This window comes from Sciurus carolinensis, chromosome X (genome assembly GCF_902686445.1).
Source record: "Sciurus carolinensis chromosome X, mSciCar1.2, whole genome shotgun sequence".
NCBI lineage: Eukaryota > Metazoa > Chordata > Mammalia > Rodentia > Sciuridae > Sciurus > Sciurus carolinensis.
The window spans coordinates 71,631,110-71,649,406 of record NC_062232.1 but is presented as its reverse complement, the minus strand read 5'-3'; the positions used below and the strand labels follow the sequence as shown (position 1 = coordinate 71,649,406).

The window sequence follows — 18,297 nt, the reverse complement described above, 5'->3', positions numbered from 1 at the left end:
AAAAATCAAAACAAAATAGCTAGAAATATGAGTTACTAAAACTTGCTTAAGAATAAGTTAGAAGTAATCAAACTGTCAATAAAAACAAAATAAAGCACTGAAAAAAATCTTCCACATAAAAAATCTTTAAAGTCAGATAGTTCTACTTGTGATAAGCAAACAATTCTAATCTTAAATTGATTCTAACAATACTAATAAAAATCATACAGTGATTCTAACTTGGAATTTAAAAAAGTATTTACCAACTTATTTTCATGAGGTTAACATTTCTATTTTTTTTACAGTTTTTAAAATTTTATTTGTTCAAATTAGTTGTATATGACAGTAGAATGCATTTATAACTCACTGTGGATCAAAGACTTAGACACCAGAACAGAGAACCTGCAACTACTAGGAAAAAAAAGTAGACCCAAATCTTCAACATGTCAGCCTAGGACCTAACTTCCTTAACATTTCTTTAATACCTAAACTAGCAATGACATTAAGAAAATGAACAATTATTATATCGTATGAATTCACATGAATGTAAAGCAAAATGTCTAAAAAGTATTGAAACAAAATTCAGCAATCCAAATAAAAAAGAAGGTTATACATCGTCACCAAGTCTGGCTTATATCAAGAATGGAATGAGAACTGGGGATATAGCTCAGTTGGTAGAGTGTTTGCCTCATATGCACAACACCCTGGGTTCAATCCCCAGCACCATCAAAAAAAAAAAAAATGGAATGATGCTGTAGCATTATAAGTCTTCATAGTATTCTCATACCATTAAAATATTAAAGAAGAAAAATTCAACCATTTCACTAGATATAGGAAATCTTTTATAAAATTCAACATATAATGGCAATAATAATAATAAAAGTTTAGCAAACAAGATTTTTACAGAAAATGTATTAATAGTGAATATTGATGGTATTCTCTACAAGATCAAGGCATAGAAAAATTTATCCATTACTTCCACATCTATTATCTATAACGTATCTTAAGTTTATCATAGCCAACATAACAATATAGGAAACATAAATAAAATTAAGAAATAAAAGGCTGGAAATATAATGATATATTTAAACATATTGTTTATATAGACATTAGTAATAATGAACTGACAAATTATGGAATTAATTAAACAAATTTTTCTAGATAATCTCATTTCTACATATAAATTGCATTGCTTTATAATATCAAAAATATTATTTTTATTCTCAACAACTTAAAAATATGATATGCTTTGGAATAAATCTAATGAAATTCATTCATTGCTATCATAGAACAGATTTTTTGAGAAAATTTAAAGAAGTCTAAATTTATTGGAACAATATTTAAAAATCTAGAACACTAAGAAAATATAAAAGATGTTGTAGGGGTAGAATTATGAACCAATACACTAGATTGAGGGCTAATAAAACAGACATGTATTTTTATGAATGTTCAGTTCAATAATATTGACATCAAAGATCAGACAAGAAGAGGATGAATTACTTATGAAATCTTGTGTGGACAGTTAGTTATCCATAAGGAGGTAGTGGGAGAAAATTAGACCCTTTCTTCACATCATACAAAAATTTAACTAAAAGTACATTTGACAGTTATAGAGAAAAAGGTAAATTATAATGTTTTCAGAAGATAATATAAGGAAACATTTTTGTAACTTTAGTATAAGGAAATATTTGCTAAATAAGATTTGTGCATGACATGTTCAAACACATACAATGTATACCCTCCTTCTTAAGGATAGATATACTTTTGTTAAAATGAATAATTTCTGGTACGGATACTTTAAAATGGTCATATCTAAATAACAAATAACATACAAGAAGATACAAAACCTCATTAGTAATGAGAACAGATTGAAGGGAACCAGAGTCAAGAAATAGTACTTAGATAATATTTTGTCCAAAGAGACAACTAAACGATGGTAGGAATGTGGAACAACAGGACATTCTACTCTGCTGGTAGAAGATTAAACTCAGTAAAACTCATAAAAATTATAATAGTTTTAATTAAAAATGTTGATAAACATTGAATATAAACATCTTTGTAACTTATCACTCAACAGTTTCATTACTAATTATATATAGTACAGATAACTCTTGAATATATAAACAGGAATCTTACCCAAGCACAGTCATGGAAGCAATACTCATACCAGAAAACATTTAAGAAGGGCACATGTATCAGTGAACATCAGAATACAAAATAATGTAGTCATTGCATAGTAGTGAAAAGGAATATAGAGTGCTACTACATCCCTTAACATGGATGCATTTTACCAACAATATTTGATAAAGGAAGCAAGTCACAGAAAAACGTATGCAAAATAGTTAAATTTTTATAATGTTCAAAGGCACAGAAAAGCTTACAATATATTTTTTGCAGAGATAAATAGGTAGATCACAAAAAGTAAGGGAAAATTAATCAAGATAGAGATCATAGGGGAAAGGTATATACTCAAAAGAACTATGCGGGTTATTGCTACTTGAGTGTTTAATATATAATATTTATTTGCCAAACCACAAAAATATTTCATACTCTTTTATATAAAATCTTAATGGACAATATAATTAGTTTGAATATTGGACTGTGTAACTTCCAGATTCATTGATTTGAGTTTGAGAAAGAGGAATGAGATACCTTAGAATGAAGAGACAAGAAGCAGATCTGGTAGGGTTTTAGGAGCTTTGAATGAATCATTGCTTTGATCTCTGTGACCCTGGACAGTGAGACACCTCTCCTGGGAATATTTTGGTGTGAGGGTGCCAAGGGAAATGCCTATTTGCAGGTGACTCTTGTTGATAGGGAGAAGAATTCCATGCTTGTCATGGAATTTACTAGTTCAAAAGCCTTGAATTCAAATTCCAGTTTCCTGGAAGTAGAAGAGATGAGGGTAATTTGATAAGCCCACAACTAAACTGTTTGGCTCACAACTTCCTCCTGTATACCTCAACAAGCCTTTTCACAGTGAATCCTTCTGATGTTTAAAACCTGTATAAGAAACACGCGGAACCTTGCTCATTGTTGACTCAGACCCCATCAGTCTGACTTACCCACTGAGTTTCACTTTTCACCTATAATTAGGTTTTTGTCTTTAATTAAAATAAGATTTTATTTTCCAAATCCACCCACTGCCTGCACTCTGAGAACTGTTCACTTGCCATGCAGGTCGCAGCAATAATAGGAAATTATACTGTGATAATGAAGATGATGATATTGATAGGAACCAGGTAAAAGATAATATTTTCTGGGATATACAGGGAATTCTAATTGAAAAAATATTATATCATTTAATGTCCAAAGAAAAGTGTAAGTTAAGTATTGTTATTGTCTCCAGTTTAGAAATGATAAAACACAAGCACACAGAGGTTAAAAAATATTGCCCATGGTTGAACAACTAGCTAACAGAGACCAAATTCCAACTGAGACAGGCTCCAAAGTCTATTCTCTTAAACCACTTAAAAAATGATGGAATTTGAAAGGTTATCAAATAAATAAGTAAACAAATAAATAAATTTAAGGTTGATATGAAAAAAAGTAAACAGCAATTTCCCATTGGATTGAAATAACAGAATTACAGCATTGAATCTTGAAATAACAGGTATCTGAGGATTAAAAAAGGAAATTTGATTTCCAGGTATGGTGGTGCATGCCTGTAATCTCAGTGATTCAGGAGGCTGAGGTAGGAGGATCAGAAGTTTAAGGCCAGCCTCATCAATTTAATGAGACCCTAAGCAACTTAGTGAGATCATGTGTCAAAACAAAAAATGAAAAGAAGTGGGAATGTTGCTCAGTGGTTAAACACCCCTGGGTTAAATACCCGCCCCAGATGTCTACGTTACATACAAGCTGTACCCCAATGTAAATTACTTGTGCAAAATAAATTCCAAAGTTTATCTATATGAAAATTTTCAGGAATTTTTAAATTATAGATTCTTGGACTTCATTCTTTAGTATTAAGTACTCAATCAGAATTTCTGGATATCAGTAAAGAAAATATAATTTTTAACATACTCTGTACACATTTTTATACACAGTCAAATGATATTGCCACTCCACTGATGGAATTTCATACCACAGTATTCCCAATTGAGCATCTAAAACTATGTGAGATCACTATTAAGAAAATACAGAAAATGCAACACCAAAATAACTAATTTTTCACTCTATTTATTGGCAAGTATTGTCAAGTGATGCTTGTTCTGTTCCTTTGTGCAGAACTTCCTCAGACAGGGCATTTCTGTAGCTCTTGTGCAATCTCATCCTTCACCTTTGCAGTCTTGATGTTGAGCTCAGACACCAGCTACTGGGGATAGAGAATTCTGAGCATAACTTGCAAGGGCAGTGACTTTCAAGCCTACCTGCTTTGCATAAATTTTCCCACAAATGAAACATTTTTAAAATTCTTTTTATTTGTTCTTTCTACTTATAGATGACAGTAGAATGTATTTTGACTTATCATACATACATGGGATAGAACTTCCCATTCTTGTGGTTGTACATGATGTGGACTTACACATGTAGCATATACATATGTATACATATACACATATATAAACATAGGAAAGTTATGTCTGATTCATTCTGTCTTTCCTATTCTCATCCCCCTCCCTTCCCCTCATTTCTCCCACCTTAACAAGAGTACATAGACATAATATGAGTTGGGTAATCATTTTCCCCCCCTAAATCGAGATTGAAAAATATTTGATGCCTTTCTAGGCACATTGTAACATGATGGAGGTATTTTCAAAATGTCTGTCTCCTTTTACAGAAATTTTTTTTTTATTTTTAAATTTGTTCTAATTAGTTGTACATGAAAGTAGAATGCATTTTAAACTTCTCATTCTTCTGGCTGTACATGGTGCACAATTACACCAGTAGTGAAATCATACATGTATATAGGGTAGTAATGTCTGTCTCATTCCACCATCCTTCTCACCTCTACACACCATTCCCTCCCCTTGCTCCCTTCTGCCCAATTCCAAGTTACTTCATTCTTCCTTACCACCCCCAATTATCAATGCATCTGCTTATCAGAGAAAACATTTGGTCTTTGGTTTGAGGTGATTGGCTTGTCTTTCAGCATTATATTCTCTAGCTCCATCCATTAACTGGCAAATGCCATAACTTCATTCATCTTTAAGGCTGAGTAATATATATATACAGCATCTTCTTTATACATTAATCTGTTGAAGGGGATCTAGGTTAGTTCCATAGTTAAGCTATTGTGAATTGAGCTGCTATAAACATTGATGTGACTGCATCAATGTATTATGGTGATTTTAAGTCCTTTGTGTATAAACTGAGGAGTGGGGTAGCTAGGTAAAATGGTGTTTCCATTCCAAGTTTTCTGAGGAATCTCCATCTCACATTCCATAGTGGTTGTACCAATTTGCAGTCCTACCAGCAATGTATGAGTGTACCTTTTCCCCCACATCCTCACCAACTCTTATTGTTGCTAGTATTCTTCATAATTGCCATTCTCACTGGAGAGAGAAGAAATCTTAGAGAAGTTTTGATTTGCATTTCTCTAACTGCTAGAGATGATGAACAGTTTTTCATGTTTGCTGATCAATTGTATTTCTTTTTCTTTACTGTTCAGTTCCTTTGCCCATTTACTGATTGGGTTCTTTGTTATTTGGTGTTAAGTTTTTTGAGTTCTTTATATATCCTGGAAATTAGTGCTCTATCTGAGGCACGTGTGATAAAGATTTTCTCCCATTCTATAGGCTCTCTCTTTACATTATTAATTGTTTCCTTTGCTGAGAAGCTTTATAGTTTGAATTCATCCCTTTAGTTGATTCTCAATTTTACTTCTTGTGCTTTAGGAGTTCTGTTAGGGAAGTCAGGTCCTAAGCTGCCATGATGAAAATTTGGGCTTCCATTTTCTTCTATTAGGCACTGGGTCTCTGTTCTAGTGCCTAAGTCTTTGATCCACGTTAGGTTGATTTTTGTGCAGGGTAAGAGATAGAGGTTTAATTTCATTTTGCTGCATACGGATTTCAAGTTTTCCCAGCACCGTTTGTTGAATAGGCTATCATTTCTCCAATGTATGTTTTTGGTGTCTTTGTCTAGTACACGATGACTGTATTTATTTGGGTTTGTCTCTGTGTCCTCTATTCTGTACCATTGATCTACCTGTCTATTTTGGTGCCAATACCATGCCATTTTTGTTTCTATGAGTCTAGTATAGTGTAAGGACCAGTATTGTGATGCCTTCTGCTTCATTCTTCCTGCTAAGGATTGCTTTGGCTACTTGGGGTCTCTTATTTTTCCAAATGAATTTTGAGATTGCTTGCTCTATTTCTGTAAGGTATGTCATTGGGATTTTAATTGGAATTGCATTTAATCTGTATAGCACTTTTGGTAGTATGGCCATTTTGACAATATTAATTCTGCCGATCCAAGAACATGGGAGATCTTTCCATCTTCAAAGGTTTTCTTCAATTTCTTTCCTTAGTGTTCTGTAGTTTTCATTGTAGAGAGCTTTCACCTCTTTTGTTAGATTGATTCCCAAGTATCTTATTTTTTTGAGGCTATTTTGAATAGGATAGTTTTCCTAATTTCTTGTTCAGTGAATTCATCACTGATGTATAGGAAAATGTTAGATTTATGGGTATTGATTAAATATCCTGCTACTTTGCTGAATTCATTTATGAGTTCTAGGCAGTTCTAAGAGGAAAGTTCATTACATTGAACTCATTCATTAAAAGAATAGGAAGTCACCAAATAAATACCCTAATATTATATCTCAAAGCCCTAGAAAAAGAGAAACAAATCAATAGTAAAAGTAGAAGACAGGAAATAATTAAAGTCAGACCCAAAATAAACCAAATTACTAAAACAACTGAAAAAAATCAATTTGGAACAAAAGCAGACATGAAGACCAATAGAACATAAGAAAAGATACATGCAAAAAAAAAAAAAAAACCCACATAAATACAGTTATCTCATACTAGACATTGGTGCCATAAACAAACATTGGAGAAAAGATAGCCACTTCCACAAATGTTGCTGGGAAAACTAGAAATCAATATGTCACTGAATGAAATTGAACTTCTATCTCTCACCCTGTAAAAAATTCAACTCAAAGTGGATGAAGGACCTAGGTATTAGACCAGATATCATGCACCTAATTAAAGTAAATATAGGACCAACTTTCCATTGCATCAGCTTAGGAGCTGACTTCCTCAATAAGACTCCTAAAGTGCAAGAAGTAAAATCAAGGATCAATAAATGAGATGGTATCAAACTACAGAATTCTTCACAGCATAGCAAACATTCAAGAATATGAAGAGAGAGCCCACAGAGCAGGAGAAAAATCTTTGCCACATGCATCTCAAGTAGAATATTAATGTCCAGGATAAATAAGGAACTCAAAAAACTAAAACCAAAAAACTCAAATAACCCAGTTAATAAATGGACAAAGGAACTGAATAGGTACATCACAGAAGAAAAAATGCAGTCAACAAATATATGAAAAGTTGTTCAACATTTTTAGCAATTAGAGAATTGAAAACTAAAATTACACTGAGATTCCATCTCACTTCAGTCAAATGGCAATTATTAAGAATAGAAGTAAAAATAAATGGTGGTGAGGATGTGGGGATAAATGTTCTTATATACATTGTTGGTGGGACTGAAAATTGTTGCAAACACACTTGAAAGCATTTTAGAGATTCTTCAGAAAACTTGGAATTGAACCACCATTTGAAACAGTTTTCCTGTTCCTCGGTATATACCCAAAGGACTTAAAATCATCATAATATGGAGACAAAGCCACATCAATGTTTATAGCAGCTCAATTAACAATAACTAAGCTATGAAACACTTCAACAGATGAATGAATAAAGAAAATATGGCATGAAGGTTTTCAAGATGGTGGACTAGAGGGTGGCTGCATTTCATGTTGCTCCAGGACTCAGGATTCAAAAGAGGAGATATTGAGAGACTTGGGACAAACTCAAAGCAGCTGGGTGAGTCTCTCCTGTTGGGGAGGCGTCCCGGATGGGGCGGTAGTCCCGGAACACAGGGAACTTTGTGAAGTAGAGTTGCCCAACGAGACAACCCTCCCCCCGCTGGAGCAGTGAACTCGGACAACTGGGAGCATCGTAGAGGAGGCTGATCAGCACAACGCTTGGTTTCGGAGCAACCCGCCGGGGCTCTGGAAGCTGCCCAGAGGAGAGCTGCGCGGTGAGCTGTTTGGACTCAGAGCAACCTCCCGAACAATGGAGGGAGGGGGTACCCTGAGGAGGAGGAGGTGCGCAGTGAGTTGCTTGGTCTCGAAGCGACCACACAGAACACTGGGTGGCTGCCTGGAGGAAGAGGCATGCAGCGGGTCGCTGGGGCTCAGAGTATCTGTATGAGGCTCCAGGTGGCTGCTCAGAGGAGGGGCCGCATAGACAGGCAATTAGGTACAAAGCACGGTCCCAGGACCTAGGCAGCTTCTCAGTGGAAGAGCTGCACAGAGATAAGCTGAGGGGCGGAGCAAAGGTTCCAGGACTGCGGGCAGCTTCTCTGAGGAGGGGCTACCTAAGGAGACACGTGTGCGAAGGGCAAGGCTCCCATGTCCAGGAGGTAGGACAGGGCCCCTGGGAACGTTGCCTAGGAAGGCTGCCCTGCCCAGGCAGTAGTTGTGAATTGAGGGGAACCTCCAAGAGGGGAACTGACCAGCAAGACCTCCCCACCCAGTGAGTTTTCCCCGACAGGTGAGGTTTTCCCACAAGGACAGTAAAACCAGAGACACAGGCACAAACAGGCCTTGCTTCAGCCCACAGCCTAGTTCCCCTTTGGTTGACCATTGGTCAACAAGTGCAGGCACCTCTGCCCACTAGCAGGGAATATACCCCACCTGAAGTCCACCATCCCTAGAGCGGCAGCTTCCTTGTGCAGCACCGCATTATCAACTACCTCCAAGACTTCAGGCTACTGAAGGATAAGAGGGGATATACTAGAAATCTTCAGGGACATTATAAGTCAATAGAGGAAATCTGCAATATCTTAGCGGTCCACTGATACCTGAACAATATGAGAAAACAAGGGAAGAAAATGATCCAAACAAATCTAGATGTTACATCAATAAAATCCAATGACAGCATGGCAGAAGAAATGACAGAAAGGGAGTTCAGAATGTACATAATTAACATGATAAGGGAAGCAAACAATGAAATGAAAGAGCAAATGTAGGCATTGAATGATCGCACCAATCGACAGTTAAAAGAGCAAATACAGGAAGCAAAAGATCATTTCAATAAAGAGTTAGAGATATTGAAAAAAAACCAAACAGAAATCCTTGAAATGAAGGAAACAATAAACCAAATTAAGAACTCCATAGAAAGCATAACCAATAGGATAGAACACCTGGAAGACAGAACCTCAGATATTGAAGACAAAATATTTAACCTTGAAACCAAAGTTGACCAAACAGAGAAGATGGTAAGAAATCATGAACAGAAACTCCAAGAACTATGGGATATCATGAAAAGGCCAAATTTAAGAATAATTGGGACTGAGGAAGGCTTAGAGAAACAAACCAAAAGAATGAACAAACTATTCAATGAAATAATATCAGAAAATTTCCCAAATGTGAAAAATGAAATGGAAAATGAAGTTCAAGAGGCTTATAGGACTCCAAATACACAAAATTAAAACAGACCCACACCAAGGCACATTATAATGAAAATACCTAGCATACAAAATAAAGACAGAATTTTAAAGGCAGTGACAGAAAAGAACCAAATTACATTCAGGAGGAAACCAATACGGATATCAACAGATTTTTCAATCGAGACCTTAAAAGCTAGAAGGGCCTGGAACAACATTTTTCAAGCTCTGAAAGAAAATGTATGCCAACCAAGAATCTTATACCCAGAAAAACTTACCTTCAGATTTGACGATGAAATAAAATCCTTCCATGATAAACAAAAGCTAAAAGAATTTACAAAAAGAAAGCCAGCATTACAGAACATTCTCAGCAAAATATTCCATGAGGAAGAGATGAAAAACAAAAAACAAATCAGCAAAGGGAGGAGCTATCCTAAAGGAACTCTCAAATAAAGAGGAACCAAGTCGCTCAAAACTAAACAAATAAATGAATAAAATGAGTCAAATGACTGGGAATACAAATCATATCTCAATAATAACCCTGAATATTAATGGCCTGAATTCATCAATCAAGAGACATAGACTGGCAGATTGGATTAAAAAGAAAGATCTGACAATATGTTGCCTACAAGAGACTCACCTCATAAAATGAGATACCCATAGACTAAAGGTGAAAGGATGGGGAAAAACATACCATGCACATGGACTCAGCAAAAAAGCTAGACTATCCATACTCATTTCAGATAATGTGGACTTCAAGCCAATGTTAGTCAGAAGGGATAAAGAAGGACATTTCATATTGCTTAAGGGAACCATAAATCAGCAAAACATAACAATCATAAATGTCTATGCCCCGAACATTGGCTCATCCATGTATGTCAAACAAATCCTTCTCAAACTCAGAAACCAAATAGATCATAATACAATAATACTAGGTGATTTTAACATGCCTCTCTCACCACTGGACAGATCTTCCACACAAAAATTGAACAAAGAAACCATAGAACTCAATAACACAATCAATAATTTAGACTTAAAGGACATTTATAGAATATACCATCAAACGAAGAGTGAATACACTTTCTTCTCAGCAACACATGGATCCTTCCCTAAAATAGACCATATATTATGCCACAAAGCTAATGTTAGCAAATACAAGAAGATAGAGACACTACCTTATATTCTATCAGATCATAATGGATTGAAATTAGAAATAAATGAAAGAGTAAAAAACAGAAATTACTCCAACACCTGGAGATTAAACATTATGCTATTATATGATGAAAGGATAACAGAAGATATTAGGAAGGAAATTAAAAAATTCTTAGAGGTAAATGAGAACAAAGAAACATCATATCAAAATCTCTGGGACACTATGAAAGCAGTACTTAGAAGAAAATTTATTTCATGGAATTTTATTTCAATAAAAGAAGTAAAACTCAACAAATCAATGACCTAACACTACAGCTCACAGCCCTAGAAAAAGAAGAACAGACCAACACCAAAAGTAGTAGAAGACAGGAAATAGTTAAACTCAGAGCTGAAATCAACGAAATTGAAACAAAATAACAATACAAAAAATTGACAAAATAAATAGTTGGTTCTTCGAAAAAATAAAGAAAATTGATAAGCCTTTGGCCACACTAACAAAGAGAAGATGAGAGAAAACCCAAATCACTAAAATTCGGAATGAACAAGGAAATATCACAACAGACACGATTGAAATACAAAACATAAGTACAAGCTATTTTGAAAATCTATACTCCAACAAAATAGAAAATTTTGAACATATCAACAAGTTGCTAGAGACATATGAATTGCCTAAACTAAACGAGGAAGACATACACAATTTAAATAGACCAATTTCAAGTAATGAGATAGAAGAAGTCATCAAAAAACTACCAACAAAGAAAAGTCCAGGATCAGATGGGTTCTCAGCCGAGTAATACAAAACCTTTAAAGAAGAGCTCATTCCAATACTTTTCAAAGTATTCCATGAAATAGAAGAGGAGGGAACCCTCCCAAACTCATTGTATGAAGCCAATATCATGCTGATGCGTAAACCAGACAGAGATACATCAAGGAAAGAAAATTTCAGACCAATATCCTTAATGAACATTGATGCAAAAATTCTCAACAAAATTTTAGGAAATCGCATACAAAAACATATTAAAAAGATAGTGCACCATGATCAAGTGGGTTTCATCCCAGGGATGCAAGGTTGGTTCAACATCAGGAAATCGATAAATGTAATTCACCATATCAATAGACTTAAAGTCAAGAATCACATGATTATTTCAATAGATGCAGAAAAAGCATTTGATGAAACACAGCATCCCTTCATGCCCAAAACACTAGAAAAAATAGGGATAGTGGGAACATTCCTTAACATTGTCAAGGCCATCTATGCTAAGCCCATGGCTAATATCATTCTAAATGGTGAAAAACTGAAAGCATTCCCCCTAAAACTGGAACAAGGCAGGGATGCCCTCTTTCACCACTTCTATTCAATATCATCCTTGAACCTCTAGCCAGAGCAATTAGACAGACCAAAGAAATTAAAGGGATACGAATAGGAAAAGGAGAACTCAATCTATCCCTATTTGCTGATGATATGATTATATACTTAGAGGAACCACGAAATTCCACCAGAAAACTTTTAGAACTCATGAGCGAATTTATTAAAGTAGCGGGTTATAAGACCAATGCTCATAAATCTAATTCATTTTTATACATAAGTGATGAATCTTCAGAAAGAGAAGTTAGGAAAACTACCCCATTCACAATAGCCTCAAAAAAAATAAAATACTTGGGAATCAATCTCACAAAAGAGGTGAAAGACCTCTACAATGAGAACTACAGAACACTAAAGAAAGAAATTAAAGAAAATCTTAGAAGATGGAAAGATCTCCCATGTTCTTGAATAGGCAGAATTAATATTGTCAAAATGGCCATACTACAAAAGTGCTATACAGATTCAATGCAATTCCAATTAAAATCCCAATGATGTAACTTACAGAAATAGAACAAGTAATCATGAAATTCATCTGGAAGAATAAGAAACCCAGAATAGCTAAAGCAATCCTTCACAGGAAAAATGAAACTGGGGGTATTGCAATACCAGAACTTCAACTCTACTACAAAGCAACAGTAACAAAAACGGCATGATATTGGTACCAAAATCGACAGGTAGATCAATGGTACAGAATAGAGGACACGGACACAAACCCAAAGAAATACAATTTTCTCATACTAGACACAGGTGCCAAAAACATGCAATGGAGAAAAGATAGCCTCTTCAACAAATGGTGCTGGGAAAATTGGAAATCCATATGCAACAGAATGAAACTAAACCCATATCTCTCACTGTGTACGAAACTAAACTCAAAATAAATTAAGGACCTTGGAATCAGACCAGAGACCTTGCACCTTATAGAAGAAAAAGTAGGTCCAGATCTTCAACATGTCGGCTTAGGACCAGACTTCCTCAACAGGACTCCTATAGCACAAGAAATAAAAGCAAGAATCAATAACTGGGATAGATTCAAATTAAAAAGCTTTCTCTCAGCAAAGGAAACTATCAGCAATGCAAAGAAAGAGCCTACAGAGTGGGAGAAAATCTTTGCCAGTCATACTTCAGATAGAGAACTAATCTCCAGAATCTATAAAGAACTCACAAAACTCAACACCAAGAATACAAATAACCCAATCAACAAATGGGCTAAGGAAGTGAACAGACACTTCACAGAAGAAGATCTACAAGCAATCAACAAACATATGGAAAAATGTTCAACATCTCTAGTAATAAGAGAATTGCAAATTAAAACCACCCTAAGATTCCATCTCACTCCAATTAGAATGGCGATTATCAAGAATACAAGCAACAACAGGTGTTGGCGAGGATGTGGGGAGAAAGGTACACTCATACATTGCTGGTGGGGCTGCAAATTAGTGCAGCCACTCTGGAAAGCAGTGTGGAGATTCCTTAGAAAACTTGGAACGGAACCACCATTTGACCCAGCTATCCCACTCCTTGGCCTATACCCAAAGGACTTACAATCAGCATACTACAGAGATACAGCCGTATCAATGTTCATAGCTGCTCAGTTCACAATAGCCAGATTGTGGAACCAACCTAGATGTCCTTCAATTGATGAATGGATAAAGAATGTGTGGTATATATATACAATGGAATATTACTCAGCCATAAAAAATGATAAAATTATGCCATTTGCAGGCAAATGGAGGAAGTTGGAGAGTATCATGCTAAGTGAGATAAACCAATCTCAAAAAACCAAAGGAAGAATGATCTCGCTGATAAGTGGATGATGTCACATAGGGGCGTGGCAGGGGTTAGTTTTAGGGTTAGAGTTAGGGTTCGGGAGGGGGGCAAGAATGGAGGAAGGAAGGACTGTATAGAGGGAAAGGAGAGGTGGGAGGTGTGGGGGAAGGAAAAAAATAACAGAATGAATCAACCAACATTACCCTATGTAAATTTATGATTACATAAATGGTATGCCTTTACTCCATGTAGAAACAGAGAAACAACATGTATCCCATTTGTTTACAATAAAAAAAAGAAAATATGACATATAGACACAATGGAATATTACTTAGTCATAAGGAAGAATGAAGTTATGGCATTTGCCAGTAAATAGATGGAACTGGATACTATCATTCTAAGTGAAATAAACCAATTCCAAATCTGAAAGCTGAATATTCTCTCTGATATGCAGATGCCAACACAATGGGTGGGAAGTGAAACAGAAGTTCATTGCATTAGATAAAGAGGAATAAAGGGAAGGGTGAGGGTATGGGAATAGGAAAGAATAGAATAAATCGAACAGAACTTTTCTATGTTCGTGTATGAATACAGGACCAGTGTAACTCATCATATTCAACCACAAGAATGGGATCCTAATTAGAATAAGTTATATTCCATGTATGTATAATATGTCAAAGTACACTGGACTATTGTGTATATCTAAAAAATAAGTAAAAAAGAAAAAAATGATAAAACTCCTCATAGTAATCATCAAGACTTTGAACATTTTTTCCAAAAATATCTGTGCAATATTTTTTCCCTGGCATATATTTCCAAATTTACCATTTTTCATCTTCACTCTAGTATGCAAAACCATATTTTCACTCAAGGGAAGAAATAATGTTTTTGTTATATTTGGATGAGTGATTACCTAAACTCAGTTTAAATTACACATCACCAGAATGCTTTATACAGATTCTCTTATTTGAAATAAATCCTTCGCTTACTCCTTATTTGCTTTCACTCTATTTTATAATTAGCAACTTAGTCTCTTTTTTCACATTACTTTCATAGGGTTTTTATTTCTACTATATTGAGAAATCCTCAGATGTGGACAAATGCTGCTTTTATTTTTTCATCATTGGTATTTAACATACTGAACTGCCTATAGTAGATGTTTGATAAATACATTGAATGTCCTCATTTCACAGTTTCAATTATGGCAAGCATGATTTTCAAGAGCATTTAATGTATTTCTATTGAAAATACCTACCCAACATTTTTTTTATTCTCTCTCATTCATAGTAGCCAATTAAAATGGCAAAATATGGTTCATATATGAAGTGCAATAACTTATCCTTTTTAGTTTAGACTATTATTTCAGTTTCTGCCTTTGCTATGAATTCCCCTGCAAGCCTTTTTGCCATTCTAATAAACTCTATTTTGGAATTCTTTAAGTCAGAAGATTTTATTTAATCTTGAACTTATATTGAACTTCAGTGTATGAAAAGGACAAAGAAATTTTGAAGTGGCAAGCTCAAAATATAAACTTTAATTATCTCACAGATTTTATAAAAGCTATCCCTGACCCCATGTTTTTTATAGAAGACTAATATTTGATCTGGAAAAGTGTCCTTGATTTTTGTGATCTGAATGTCAACCATTTCTGTGATTCAGTTTTCTAATAATTACAGTGCTGAATTTACCTAAGTTGAGTAAAACAATGACATTAAATGATTTCTAAACCAAATAAAATCTATTAACATACAAAAATATCTGAGTATTTTTCATGATATAAAAGAATAATTGCATTGTTAATGCTTGTTTGAGTACTTATACAGATCAATTTTCATATCTAAAATTTCAATTTTAAAATATCCAGAAATAATGCCAAACCAGTATGAACTATTTCCTTGTTTTGAATATTGGTGCTTGTCATATCACAAATGTCACAACTGATATCTCCACAGATCATTATTTTTTTTAATGGATACAATTTTCATTTCCTTTGATTGGATTAGATCAAGAAAATAGTAAATAGCATGCAGGTAAACTACCTAATTTTCCCCATTTTTTTTCTGTAGAATACAGTTAGAAAGTTAGTTTGAATATATCAAGATTAGTATTATGGGAATTTGTAAAACTATCACATACATGTACCTTCTCCATGTCAGGTAAACAGATGCATGGAAAAATAAGTCATGTACATAATGAGTCCTAACATATGTAAATCTTCTAGTCTTTGCCTGAAATGTCATTGTTTTTAATTATGTTTCTTTGGTATATTTTAAAATATATATTACAAAATTTCTTTTTGGAAAAGGTCATATAGAGCATGGTAACAAAGGTCAAAGTGGTATAAAATAAAATTTTACATGTAATTAGTACCTATTTGTAATTATTCTCTCATATTAATGGTAACAATAGCATCATGTTAACACAGCATTTTGTATTTATTACTTCTTCTTTGTGCTCTTAGTAAAACTAGGAAAACCAAGCATTTTAGGAAGACAAATCATTAATCCATGCAGAAACATCAGTTAGTTATATTTTAACATAAATTTTATAATATTTAAGTTTATACTTTCTGTTTTTTGGACATACTGGGGAGTGCATTTTAGTGAAAAGGTCACAAGAAGAAGAGGTATGCAATAAGTTTGGTATTGTCACTTACTATGACTTGAGTTCTCTAATCTGTAAAATGTTTCAAAATATGAAACATTTTGAGCTTCAACATAACTCCACAAGTGAAAAGTCCCATATCTGACCTCATATGACAGGTCACAATCAAAACTCAGATGCACTGAAACTATAAAAATGTTTTTTCAGAATATGTGTGAAACATGAATGAATTTTGGGTTTACATTTGGATGCCTTTCAAAAGATCTCATTTTATATATGTGCAAATGATCCAAAATCCAAAATAGTTTGAAATCAAAAAATACATTTGGTCCCAAGTATATCAGAAAAGGAATGCTCAACTTGAAACTACTTGTATGACTTTAAGCAAGTCAACTAGTTTTCTGTTTGAAAAGATACAAATACTATAACTACTTCATGATCCTTAAGACTACTATTTTTTGGGGGGGAGTGCTGGGGATTGAACCCAGGGCCTTGTGCATGCGAGGCAAGTACTCTACCAACTGAGCTACATCCCCAGCCCCTTAAGACTACTATTATCAAAAGATAGAGACAGGGGCTGGGGTTGTAGCTCAGTGGTAGAGCACTTGCCAAGCATGTGTGAGGTACTGGGTTCGATTCTTGGCACCACATATAAATGAATAAAAAGAAGGTCCATCAACAACTAAAAAATACTTTTTAAAAGAAAGGAACAGTATTTTTTTCATGGAAAATAAGGAGTTTCAGGTAAATATTAATTACTCCTGCACTGTGCAACCATATTAAAATGGTTGCTGTATGATGAAGAAGCTATACACCAAGTGAATTACTGGGATAATGTAGCTAAAATTATTGCCTTATATCTTCTGCTTGTGAGATCTGGAGAGCAGGTCAAGCAGCTTTGAAACTTACTTCTCTTTTCTCAACATGCTTAAAATCCAAATTTGAATTTTCAGTATTTAATTATATCACAAGAATCCTCTGAAATGTTCCAAATGCATAATCTGTCTTCAAGTGTGATTTCAGTGGATAGTTGTCCTGGTTTAGTTGCCCCAGGCATCATTTCCTTCTGGAAATGGCCCTACTATATGATTTAAAGTCATGAAATTGCTTGTAAAGTAAATATAGGAAAAGACAATGTCAGAACAAGTCAACATTTGGATCTAAAACCTTAAAATTGTTCTTTTAAAATTCTGAAGCAAAATCATTACTCATAATTTACAATGTGTAGAATGTATGTTCACATTTTCCTTTTATGATATATAGCAACATTATTCCTCAAAACAATGTTGATCAGCTTGAGTAAAGTTGATTGAGCAAAATAAGAAAAAATATAATGCAAATTGCAAGCATTATAAAGATACATACTAATTTTTACTAAATCACTTTTGTTATGTTCTTTGCATGAACATTACTCGCTCATGTTTGAAACAAGTTTCAACATTATTTTGTAATTACAATAAGGTAAAAATAATCTGTGCACTTAGTGCACTAGAGACATTTCTGACTATTTAGCTTGACTACACACCAACTCCTGAATTTAAAATGTAAAATAATTAATCTAAAAGGAAGATAGTTGAAGTCAGTTTTAGAGTTGAATATTACCTCATTAATTTAACTTAGGTTGTGCACCTAGCACAAAATTCAAATTCACATGGTATTCTTATTAAAATGTCAACTAAATTAACTTTTAAATGAAAATTGTTTATATTCCCTGAAAGAAAAATGGAGAATCACATAAACATCACATAAGTAAAAGTGGAAATAAAGTCAGAATAATATTTTTCCATTTGCATATCTATGTTTGAGCACTTGTATTT

At 34.2% G+C, this 18,297-nt stretch overlaps 2 non-coding genes across 2 annotated transcripts; one reads left to right on the top strand and one right to left on the bottom strand.

Moving 5' to 3' along the window:
• Positions 1-635: 635 nt before the first annotated feature.
• Trnam-cau (transfer RNA methionine (anticodon CAU)) lies at positions 636-708 on the top strand. The gene has a single exon. It is a non-coding gene; the product is annotated as a tRNA-Met (tRNA).
• Positions 709-16,943: 16,235 nt separating this feature from the next.
• Positions 16,944-17,016, bottom strand: Trnaa-cgc (transfer RNA alanine (anticodon CGC)). Its single transcript has one exon. It is a non-coding gene; the product is annotated as a tRNA-Ala (tRNA).
• Positions 17,017-18,297: the final 1,281 nt, after the last annotated feature.